Source organism: Hibiscus syriacus, unplaced genomic scaffold, assembly GCF_006381635.1.
Source record: "Hibiscus syriacus cultivar Baekdansim isolate YM2019G1 unplaced genomic scaffold, ASM638163v2 tig00117000_pilon, whole genome shotgun sequence".
NCBI lineage: Eukaryota > Viridiplantae > Streptophyta > Magnoliopsida > Malvales > Malvaceae > Hibiscus > Hibiscus syriacus.
In genome coordinates this window covers 1,204,102-1,217,396 of record NW_024063516.1, presented here as the reverse complement: position 1 = coordinate 1,217,396, position 13,295 = coordinate 1,204,102, and the positions used below count along the sequence as shown (strand labels likewise).

Genomic DNA, 13,295 nt, shown 5'->3' with positions numbered 1-13,295 from the left:
GCCTAGGCATTAATTTTACTCGAAAGCTATAGGCATTTTGCATCTTTGATCCTTACTCCCTGCACTGCAGTTGTATCTTAGTTTGCTTAATGCTTAGCATACCTTTAATGGAGGATATGTAATTGTTATGGTCGGAGAAGAAGAAGAACGGCAAGGAGAGGATAATTTGGGAATGGACGAGAGAGGGGAGAAATTGGGAATGGATGCGCAAGGGTCAGGGATTGGAAAATGTAAATTGGGAATTGAAGCACGTGAAGGGCATATGATTAACTTACCGGATGAGTTGGAGCAGGCTGAATGGATCCAGGAAGAGTTGGAGCAGTCCGAGTCAAAAGGCCAATACCTGCATAAGAAAGGAAGGGATAAGTAGAGTTGTTATAATATGTTATAAAGGACAACCACCTGGCATTATTAGAATTACCGTACAACCATTGTAACTAAATAAGACCTGACTTGAGGCATTTTCTTCCTCATGCAATGAATGAATGACTATTTTCTTCTCTAAATTCTCTCATTCTCTTCTCGTATCTTTCTTTGTTTCTCTCATTCCATAACAAATTGGTATCAGGAGCCTTAATTCCTGGAAAATTGCAGACTGTATATGCAAAAGAAGAACCACACCATGGTAGAATCTACTGATCTCTCTGCCATCAAAAAGCAGATTGAGGACTTAAAGAAAATAGTGCAGCAAGCAAATGAGGAAACCAACCCTCCCAAGTGGTGGGAGGCACAAGATAAACGTATCAGTTCATTGGAGTCTAGGATGACAACGACTCAAAGCTATATGGAGCATATATTGGGGATGTTGACAGGGAGGACGGAGGAGCAAGTCCAAAACAACCCTGGAATTGAGCAGATGTTACATATGGCAATAGAAGATACAAAGGATAGGTATCAAGTGTTCGATAAATTGCCAAAACCAAAGGTAGATATACCAGTGCAGCAAAGCTACTTGTGGTACAGTTCAAGCAGTGGTGATTCTGATTCCCAGGTCACCAGACTCTACAAAGACAAAGAGCAACCTGTAGCAGGAAATTACTATCCAATTAACCTTGGTAAGAAATTTGAACTATCCATGTTGGTTGATCGTGCCACAGGAGGATCAAGTATTAAAGATGGAGAAATAGAACTCATGCTTCACAGGCGAATGATTGCTGATAATTCCAAAGGAGTAGGCGAAGTCCTTGACAAAAGTGTCTCTGCGGGAACCACAAGCGAGGTACTTGATTTTCAATATGATGAAACAATGAGTATAGGTTATTTCAATGCCATTGAGACTATAAAGAACTATGTAGAAGATGATGACCCTTACAAGTTTAGATTGTTGCTAATGAGAATTAATGCACTAGTAGAGGTCAAGAAGATAATTGGAAAGGGAAGTGGTTTTGTTGCTGTGGAGATTCCATTTACTTTTATTGCCAAATGTATTTTGGAAATTTCGTGGGAAGAAGCCCGCCAACTTGGCCATGACATATTAATCCTTGGGCATACTATGGTTATGAACACTTTGCAGGGTGAATGGGTCCCTGTTGTTGTTGATGACTGGATTCCATGTGAATCACCATGCGAACCAACATTTACGACCAGTAAGAAGGCTAATGAATTATGGGTTTCTATATTGGAGAAGGTATATGCAAAATTGCATGGTTCTTATGAGGCACTAGAAGGTGGGCTTGTTCAGGATGCACTTGTTGATCTTACAGGAGGTGTTGGTGAGGAGATCGACATGAGAAGTTCCCAGGCCCAGTTGGATCTTTCTAGCGGTAGATTATGGTCTCAGTTGTTGCGATTTAAACAAGAAGGATTTCTTTTTGGTGATGGAAGTCCATCAAGCTCTGATGTGAAGGTTTTTTCCAGTAGCATTGTACAAGGACATGGGTACTCGTTACTGCAGGTAAGAGAGGTGGATGGACACAAGCTTATTCAAATTCGAAACCCTTGGGCTAATGAAGTTGAATGGAATGGTCCCTGGTCTGATTCATCTTCGAAATGGACGGATAGGATGAGGTACAAGTTGAAGCATGTTCCTCAGTCAAAAGATGGTATATTATGGATGTCATGGCAAGACTTCCAAATTCACTTCAAGTCAATATATGTATGTCGGGTCTATCCTCCTGAGATGCAATATTCTGTCCATGGACAATGGCGTGGTTACAGTGCCGGTGACTGTCAAGATTATAATTCGTGGCACCAAAATTCCCAGTTCCAATTAAGGGAAACTGATCCAGATGCTTCTTATCCGATTCATGTGTTCATCACCTTAACTCAGGGTGTTAGCATTCTGGAATTTTTGAATGAAAAGATAAGTAAGCTACTCTCTGGTGATGACACTAAGGCAGTCCAGAAAATTATTATCTATATCGGGAATATGTGTGTGAAAGAAACTTCTGCTTTTAATATGAAAATTGCGCTTGATTTGATTTTTAGCCTTTGTTGTTCAAAGGTTGAGGATATTTTAATTGCAGCTGGAGAAGCTCTATCATTTCTCTGGGGTGGTGTTCTTGTAACTTCTGATGTGATTCTCAAGACCAACTTTATTTCACTTTCCATACCTTCAAATTTTCTTTTGGGTGACACATCAATGAAGAAAAACCTGGTTGATGCACTTGTTACCACTTTGACTGGTTTTGGAAAGAGGGAAAGAGCGATCAAGTTGGTTGAATACTCGGAGGTATTTCAAGAGGTCACTATTGGTGAAAGCCTTAGTGGGAGGAAACTTAGCACTTACAAGGAGCTTTGTAATCTTGCAAATGAGATGGGACATCAAGATTTAATTTATAAATTTTTGGATCTGGATAATTATCAAGCCTCACTAAATTCCAAGAGAGGTGCTGCTTTTGGATTTTCTAAGATAGCCAAGCAAGCTGGTGATGCTCTTCAACCACTTTTTAAGAGTATTGATTCCAAGGCTTCGACGTTCTCGTGAGGAATTGTGCCTTTCCCTTGCAGATATTATCCAAGGTCAAAAATTTGATCAGGTTGGGAAGTATTTGAAGAAAATAAGGGTGGTTGCTTTTCGTGCTATGGATGACATCAAAAAAAACTGTGCGAAATGCTGGTGACAAACTATGTCGTGCTGTAGCCTCACTAACAATAAGGCTATGTGATGTGTCCCTTACAGAAGCATCAGATGCAAGCCAATCGATGGATATTGTTCTTTCTATTTTGCTTGCAGTAGGCATATTGAGTAAATTTGACAGTATCAGAAATGCACTATGGGAGTTGTTAGCTTCAATTATAAGAAGGAAAAACCATGGGCAGTCTATGGTTCACTTTATTCTCAAACCCAAGGAAAACATGAATCAAAGGTTAAAGGCATGGGGTGTGAAGGCACAAAGCAAAATGGAAATTTATAGAAATTTGAAGGTCGTCGGGTGAGTTTACTTGAAATTTCAGTCTTACCATCAAACCTCACTTGCTCTTCGAAAGGGATTAAAGCTGGCAGCAAGGTTCTATGGTTCTGTAAGGATCGACAAACGTAGGGAGCAGGAGAACAATCAGATACTGTGGATGAAATTAGAACTGGAAAACATTACGGTGGTAAATTATATTGTACTTCCAGCATAATTCTCAGATTTTGATCATTGGGGACAATGATCATCTCGTGGGGCGGGTATTGTTATGGTCGGAGAAGAAGAAGAACGACAAGGAGAGGAGGATTTGGGAATGGACGAGCGAGAGGAGAAATTGGGAATGGATGTGCAAGGGTTAGGGATTGGAAAATGTAAATTGAGAATTGAAGCACGTGAAGGGCATATGATTAACTTACCAGATGAGTTGGAGCAGGCTGAATGGATCCAGGAAGAGTTGGAGCAGTCCGAGTCAAAAGGCCAATACCTGCAGAAGAAAGGAAGGGATAAGTAGAGTTGTTAGAATCTGTTATAAAGGACAACCACCTGGCATTATTAGAATTACTGTACAACCATTGTAACTAAATAAGACCTGACTTGAGGCATTTTCTTCCTCATGCAATGAATGAATGACTATTTTCTTCTCTAAATTCTCTCATTCTCTTCTCGTATCTTTCTCTGTTTCTCTCATTCCATAACAGTAATCAACTAGTTTACAATAAGTGTGATCTGCACGTTGTTTGGTGTATTATTTTTTTTATTAAAATTGATTAAATACAAGGCTTTAAATACTCGTGTATTTGTCTTAAATGAAAAAACTCCATTATCTATGCAGTTTGATTTTTGTTTTGTAAGGAGGGTGGTTCGAACACAATTGTGGTGGTGAAAAAAACTGTAAATTAGAAAGCTTTTGTGATAAATTAGATATAAAATCATTGTTTAAGGACTTATTTGATGTTTTAGCAATAGTTTAAGGGTAAAAATAAATATTAACCTTTTTATTAACGTTTTCACATCACCAATTTAATAGAGACAACGATGGAGTGACATTTTATTACAAATCAATAATATTAGTAGCCAATTTGATACTTTTGAAACTTTAATAGAAACAATAAAAATTTACTTAAACATTAGTGACTATTGGTGTAGTTTATCCTTAAATTAAATATTTTTTTGGTTACATAAAATTTAAGGTTGATTATGTCCGAATCAAGACATACTTTAAGCTCAATTATGATTTATATAAAAATTTACAAATTACCTATTAAAAATGACTGATAAAATTCAAAATCAACTTTATAATCCTAAGTTCATAAATCCCAACTACTTCCATCTGTAAAACTTATTACTACCATAGTTCGCGGAGAATGGAGAGGGCTGTAAATAAATATCATAGTAGAGCCCGATAGAGTAAAGAAAGAAAGGAAGCTATGGCGGGAAAATCACCGGAAAAATAAGGTGCTTCCTCGGAGGGGATCCCGTCTCGAACTCAAACCAGTTGAAGCCTTCACCCCAATGCTCCACCAAAATCGCCTCCCAAACGCCTCCCATCTCTGATATACCCTCCACTCCCACCAACCGTCCTCCTCCCGCTGATACTGACGTCATTCACGTCCCCAGCTACTCCCGTAAGTGGTATTTATTTTTAGCCTTGATTCTCCTCTCTTTCCCCCCTCCCATTTTTATTTCTCACAGTTTTTTGTTCAAATGTTCGTCCATAATTTTAGTGTTAAAATAAACAGGGTGGTTCTCGTGGGACAAGATAGACTATTGCGAGTCTCATTTCCTTCCAGAGTTCTCCGACAGACACTCTCCTTCCAAAGGCCTCAATCTTTATATGTATTACAGGAACTCAATTATAACGTTATTCAGGGAAAACCCTTCCTGTAAGATTACCTTCACTGACGCCAGGAGGAATCTCGTGGGCGATGTTGGATCCATTCGAAGGGTTTTCGATTTCCTTGACCTCTGGGGTCTCATCAATCACACTGCCTTTTCGGCTCTCTCCAAGCCCTCCAAATATACCGCTCCTAATAACAAATCCTCGGATTCCCCTTCTACGACTGCCCCCACCCGCAAGCCTTTCTCTACTTCTAGGCGACTATGTGGGGCCTGCAAGTATCTTTGTACCATCGTCAATTATCATATCCTTGTTACCCTCTTCTTCTAATGTTCCCTTTAAGTCTAATTTATAATCATCATCTTAGTTTTAATCAAGGACACAACAAATGCTAACTATCGAGATACCCTGACCTGCTGAGATTTTTAATTCCCCTTTATCCTGCAGTATGACGTGCAAGGTGCTATGTTCGGGGCAACTTTAGGGTTGGTCTAAGCAATGTTGATTTCAGGCGGGTAGAGATCGGCGATGAAGCCAAGACAGATTGGTCAGAAAAAGAGACCTTGCTGCTTCTGGAAGCCATTAAACATTATGGTGATGACTGGAAGAAGGATGAACAGCATGTTGGTGGTAGAACCGAGAAGAATTGTGTGGCTCATTTTGTTAAATTTCCTTTTGGGGAGGAATATCTTGGTCACCCATTCTCTGAAAATGTTGAATCTGAACTTGAAACTAATAAAATGATGAGTGTAACACCCTCAACTCGAACTCGTACCTCAACTCGTACCCGACTCGATACGAGTTCGAGGTGTTACATTGACTGTTCAAAAACATTTACTTAGACAAAATTTAATAAAATTCAGTTTGACATTTCCAAATAAACCAAATAATTTCTATTGTATAAAAATATGATTTTACAAAATTTATCAGAGCTTATTCAATACAAATCTTTTATCTTACATGTCAACTACATTTTATATAATAAAATACATATAATTTAAAACTTTTCTGATATGATCTTTAGGAAGGAGAATGTTGACATGTCTTGTTTCCCTTAGCTTCTCTTCTCGATTCCATAACTTACGTGTGAAACACTTACATGTTAAGTCGATGACTTAGTGAGGCATAAATAACTGATTAAAACATATCATTACTAATTCCTATTATGCACACTTTATGCTATCATCATAAACTATAGAATGCATTATGCATCAGAACATAACTACATAACTACATACATATCCATATCATTTAACACGTATATCACTACACCAAGGAAAAAATATGTCATCAAGTAATTTCTATAACATATTTCATATTACCAAACATATATATCATATAGTGTATTTGTTATTATCTCTTTATTAGCCCATATACATATATGAGATCTAAAGATATGCGAGTACATAGAGGTTGTGCACATATGCTGTCACCACAGCTCGTATAATTCATACTAGGGGCACGTAGAATTTGTCCCGAAGGACCACTATGTCCCGAAGGACCACATATCACATATGTTCCAAATGACCACTATGTCCCGAAGGACAACTTTATCACTTATCTCATTTCACATATTCACATAAACACGTAATTCACTTTCACATATCACATAACTTGGATCACATATACTTATAGTCACGTAGATCACTTTTGCATAGCTTGTATCAACTTTTCATGTCATTTCACCTTTCTTGTCACATTGTTTATATCTTATTCTTATGTTTTCCCATATTCATATATTCACATACCTTAAAATCATATAGCTTATATCATTCATATAGTCACATAATTCAATATCACATGGTTTATATCATATTCACATATGATCATATAAATCATTTTTACTATTTCAAATGACTTATCACACTAACAGACACTTATACAAATCATGTAATATACATAGTAACATGTTATCACATATACTCATGCACACATATAAATCATAACAAACACATACTTCTATCTATGAATTCATGCATTTTACTATTGGAAATAGACTTATCACAAGTCTTATTTCCTATTAAACATCATATACTAAATAATGTACACTTACATGGCCTCACTAGTCAACACCAATTTCTTATTTCTTCTTGATGGCTATTACTTGACACTTTATCTGGACATTGTTTTCGATTGAGATCTTTGTAGCTAGAGCAACGGGGGGAAGAAGGAAGAAGAAAGAAAATGTTCTGGATAATTCTCCCCTTTTTTCACGTGCATATCTCTTATTAAAAGGGATAAAAATATATTTTAAACTAAAATTACCATAATGCCCTTCACTATTTCCATAATTATTATTTAATCCCATACTAATATATTCATACTTAAGTTCTTGAACTTTTAGTTTATTTCGAAATTGAGGACAAGGTTTCCAAAATTTATATTTTAGTCACTAGCTCTGATTTTAGGATGTTACAAATCTCCCCTCTTTTTAAGAAAATTCGTCCTCGAATTTTCATAATTTTCATTGCGCGCATTGATAAGAACATATCTTCTTATGTTTTCATGTTGCCTCATTTACTTAATATTTCCTTCCTTTAGTTCTTCAACTACCTTTTTCCCTTATACATTCATCTACTGTCACTTATCATATAAACAGTAACCAATAACCTCAATCCATTTCTTTCTTTTCTCTCATTCGATTCTGCATTTTCCTTTGACCTTTCTAAAATCCATATAATGTCACTCATCACGTAGACAATAACATCCATTTTCATCACTCAACATCATAAATTCATCTCTAATTACCTTATAACAATAACCAAACTCTTACTCCATCATCATTTAACCAAGAACACAACCTTAAATCTTCTTCAAATGTGATTAAGCATATAATTTACGGAATCAAACAATCTTTTCACATCACCTTGCACATTTTTCTTACTTTTATATCGAACTTATCGTCTACACTTCCATATAACCTTTATTATATCTGATCCTTTAAACTCAATCCTTTACATTTTTTTATCCATTTATCATTTCATAATTAAGATCTACTTATAACATAACTAACCCATATCTTTCACCCGTGTTCCCATATTCTTTTCATTTCCCTTATACTTATCTCTGATTACTCATCTTTATTGCATCTTCATAACTCTTATAATCCATATGAATTGCCCAAAATTTTGATCTTATACAAAATCCTTATTCTATTTACAATCTACATATTATGCTACTATCTTTAGCTTCCTTAAGATACACAAATCCTTATATTCTTAGCTATACCACATTCATAAGATCCAATATACAACTGTATCCAAATTCACACCACACTTGATTAATTTACTCTGATATTATCTTCTAATCCTTTAACTCAATTACACTTATTATCACATAACTTCATTAATCAACACTAGTTCTCCAATTTGAAACGTAAACATTCATTGAACCATTCATATACATTCTTTCATTCGAACTTAGCTCAACCTAATTTACTTAACTCATCAAACTCACATTCTTACTTATCAAATTCACATCATTTCTCATAAACATATGCTCTTATAACTTCTTGTTATATCATTCTAATCACATACTTTCACCTAGTTCATAGTCACGTGGCTTATCTTATATACATATATTCACTTACACATAAATCATTTTCATACCAATAATACTCTTTTAGTCTGGCACAAACTATTCACAACCCACTTACGTACTTCCTTTTCATTAAAATCATCCTTATAACAACTCATTCAACTTATCCAACTGCACGCTTATCCATACACGTTACGATTCCCCTGTTCCAAATTCATAAACTTTGGCTTCATATATCAGATAAACTTATCATTGAATACTTATTCTCGAACTTTTCTACAAATTCTCACCACATCATTTGATCTTTGAACGTACTTATGGTGACACTGGTTCACCATATTCTATCTTATCCGCAAAATAACAAAACTACTTCCTATTACTTTTTCGATCCAAACACTAGAAACCCTCTAACGTTATTCTAACATGATTTCCACTTTCTAAAATCCACTTTTAATCTTACGAGGCACTTCCTGAGGTGTCCACTCTTCATCCTGTCTGGCCAGGGCAAGTGAATTACTATTACCATCAGGTTTACCTCTCAGTTTTTCAGAAATTCTCACAATCGAATTTCTACTATATTAAACTAATTTTATTCTATTAGCAAGACATCATACTCCTTACACTATCATATCGGAAATTTTCCACTCTGGGTTGGCATGTACACATTTTAAAACTCTTTTATCTTCCGTTTAAGCCTAGAATCAGCTAAACCTTAGCTCTGATACCATTAAATGTAATACCCCAACTCATACCCGACCCGGATACGAGTTTGAGGTGTGACATTGACTGTTCAAAATGTTTACTTTGACAAAATCTAATAAAATTCAATTATGCATTTCCAAATAAACCAAATAATTTCTATTGTATAAAACATATGGTTTTACAAAATTTATCAGAGCGTATCCAATACAAATCTTTTATCTTACATGCCAACTACATTTCATATAACAAAATACATATAATTCAAAACTTTTCTGATCTGATCTTTAGGAAGGAGAATGTTGACCTGTTTTACTCCCCTTAGCTTCTCTTCTCAATTCTAGAACTTATGTGTGAAATACTCACACGCTAAGTCGATGACTTAGTGAGACATAAATAAACTGATTAAAACATACCATTACTAATTCCTACTATGCACACTTTATGTTATCATCATAAACTATAGAATGTATTATGCATCAGAACATAACTACATAACTACATGCATATCCATATCATTTAACACGTATATCACTACACTAAAGAACAAACATATCATCAGGTAATTTCTATAACATGTTTCATATTACCAAATATACATATATCTCTTTATTAGCCCATGTACACATGTGAAAACTAAAGATATGCGAGTACATAGAGGTTGTGCACATATGTTGTCACTACAGCTCGTATAATTCCCATTAGGGGCGCGTAGAATTTGTCCCGAATGACCACATATCATATATGTTCCGAAGGACCACTATGTCCCGAAGGACCGCGTAGAACCCTCGACTCTTGGCATGCCAACTATACCCCTAGCTCTCATGACACATAACATGGGCATTATCATTTATCTCATTTCACATATTCACATAAACACGTTGTTCACTTTCACATATCACGTAGCTAATGTCATATAACTTGGATCACATAAACTTATAGTCACGTAGATCACTTTTGCATAGCTTGTATCAACTTTTCAAGTCATTTCGCATTTCTTGTCATATTGCTTCTATCTTATTCTTATGTTTTCCCATATTCATTTATTCACATACCTTAAAATCATATAGATTATACCATTCATGCATAGTCACATAATTCAATATCACATGGTTTATATCATATTCACATATAAATCATTTGTACTATTTCACATGACTTATCACACTAACAGACACTTATACAAATAATGTAACATACATAGTAACATGTTATCACATATACTCATGCACACATATAAATCATAACAAACACATACTTCTATCTATGAATTCATGCATTTTACTATTGGAAATAGACTTATCACAAGTCTTATTTCCCATTAAACATCATATAATAAACAATGTGCACTCACCTGGCCTCACTAGTCAACACCAATTCCTTATCTCTTCTTGATGGCTATTACTTGACACCTTGTCTGGACGTTGTTCTCGATTGAGATATTTGTAGCTAGAGCAACGAGGGGAAGAATGAAGAAGGAAGAAAATGTTCTGGATAATTCTTCCCCCTTTTTCACGTGCATATCTCTTATTAAAAGGGATAAAAATATCTTTTTTAACTAAAATTACCATAATGCCCTTCACTCTTTCCATAATTATTATTTAATCCCATACTAATATATTCATACTTAAGTCCTTGAACTTTTAGCTCATTTCTAAATTGAGCACAAGGTTTCCAAAATTTACATTTTAGTCACTAGCTCTGATTTTGGGATGTTACAATGCGCCTCACACCTCTTGCCGATGCAAGCAATCCAATCATGGCTCAGGTATGGCTTTTTTCTTGTTTAACTTGGAACATAGAGTAACATAGACTAGGAATTTGCTACGCTAATATTTGAACTCAAAAGAGCCAAATTTTTGTGTTGCCATCATCTTCATCACGACTTCTTTGGCTGCTTAACTTGCCTTTTAAATTGGTGATTGATAACAAAATCTCAAATGTCTTTGGACATGATATACATTGCATGACAGTGTGTTTACAATGTGCTCTGAGAAAAATGGATTTGGATAATTTAGATGCTGCTGTTCAACTATTTGTTTCTGTAGGCAGTAAATATCTTGCGATTACATTTGAGGGGAAAGGGTTGCTTGGTACTATTAGTTACATGGAAGATCCAATAGATTATAAGCATTGATTTAATACTCAAAAATATATCTTACTTTTGTTCCAAAACATCAATTATCTGATATTATTGTGGTTTTCACCTGCCACTTTTCTTTAAGGCTGCCTTCTTTTCATCTTTGGCTGGTTTGGAGATTGCAGGAAGTATCTGCTGAAGCAGCTGTCTCTTGAAAGAAACACAAGACATGGTCTGAAATCTGAATGCCTCACTGGTTTTACATTAACTTCCAAGTATTGCACAGCATTTACTAATTGAGTTGCATTGTTTCCTGATTGGATCTGATACTTGTGATTTCGTGAGGTATATTCTTCTTTAACTTGATATTGCAGTTGATTAGTTATTAATCTGCAGCCCATTCCTATTATTGCAACAAATAATGTAACACCTTATTAAGTTTCCTTACTTGTGATAGGCAGCAAAAAGCTTTACATGGTAGTCAGGCCATTTTCATATCTGATATGCACAGAAGTGTTGGCTCCAAATTGGTTAACCTTTGAAAATCTCCCAGCCGAACCACCCAAAACCCAGAGAATCATCTAGCATTATCTCCGCATAGTTACTTAAAAAGAAGGGATGTATTAGACTTGTTGGGATTTTTCTTGCTGAGACTGGCATATGAATGAGTTTTTATTTCTGTGGCACAGGATCAAAAATTTCGACTAATGGTGACACCAACCAAAATGCAGATGTAAATTCACAACTTGACAAGAAAAAACAGGATATAGAAAGAGCAATTACTGAGATTACAGAAGTACAGATGAAAGAGATCCAAGACAAGATTCTTCGCCTTGAGGAGATGGATGTGCTGATGGAGAAAGAGAGGAAATAATTGGAAAGCATGAAGAATCTACTTTTCATAGACCATCTCAATCTTTCATTTCGTAGAAATTCAAATTACGCCTGAAAAACTGAAGAACTAGTGGTTTAAAAAGTTAATAACAGCTTTTTAGTTAATTGTTTTAATCTCCTATATTTCGTTGTGCCAATTGAGAACATTTCTTGAGTTGCAAGTAAATATGTAGGCAAAAGTGATAATGGTTGTCATATAACCAGAACTGGGAAACCGGCTCCAACTTTCTTCAACATATGTTAGTTATTGTTGTGTGTATGTATGTTATTATTGTATAATGTTAATAATGAAAGGTTCTATGCTTGAAAAAAAATAAAAACTATAGAATTAGATAAAAGGGTTGATGTTTTCCTTGAAGTATGAGATTGGAGTACTCTACATATATTTTGCATAAAAGGGTATAAATGTTTATTGTTAAATTTTTGAAAATCTTTAAAAATAAATTAACTCGTATCATATATATATATATATATATATATATATATATATATATATGATGTGGTATTGCCACTACAATGTCCTTTTGTTTGGCTAGTATTGGTTTTATTTTTGCATAATAACTGTAAGCGTAACATTAATAATCAAATAGAAAATTACCATGGATGACATAAGGAGGTAAAAGCTAAGGGAGTTCACCAAACCTAGGGAAACACGTGTACGTCGCGATCGGGTCTGATAGAATTTTATTTTATTTTTTAATGATATTTAGATTTTAAGTCAGGTTCGATTCAAATTTCAAAAACATTTATCCTGTTCTATTAAGAGATAATTACGAAAATAATTTTTTCTTGTATATCTTATTAATTACGTATTTAAAAAAATTATCTTAAATCGGATCAAATTTAAATTAATTTTTAAATTTAATTTTGAATCGAATGAAATATTTTTAAATTA

At 34.9% G+C, this 13,295-nt stretch overlaps 1 pseudogene; it reads left to right on the top strand.

The window, feature by feature from the left end:
- The first annotated feature begins 4,697 nt into the window (after positions 1 to 4,697).
- On the top strand, positions 4,698 to 12,479 carry LOC120194737 (annotated as a pseudogene).
- Positions 12,480 to 13,295: the final 816 nt, after the last annotated feature.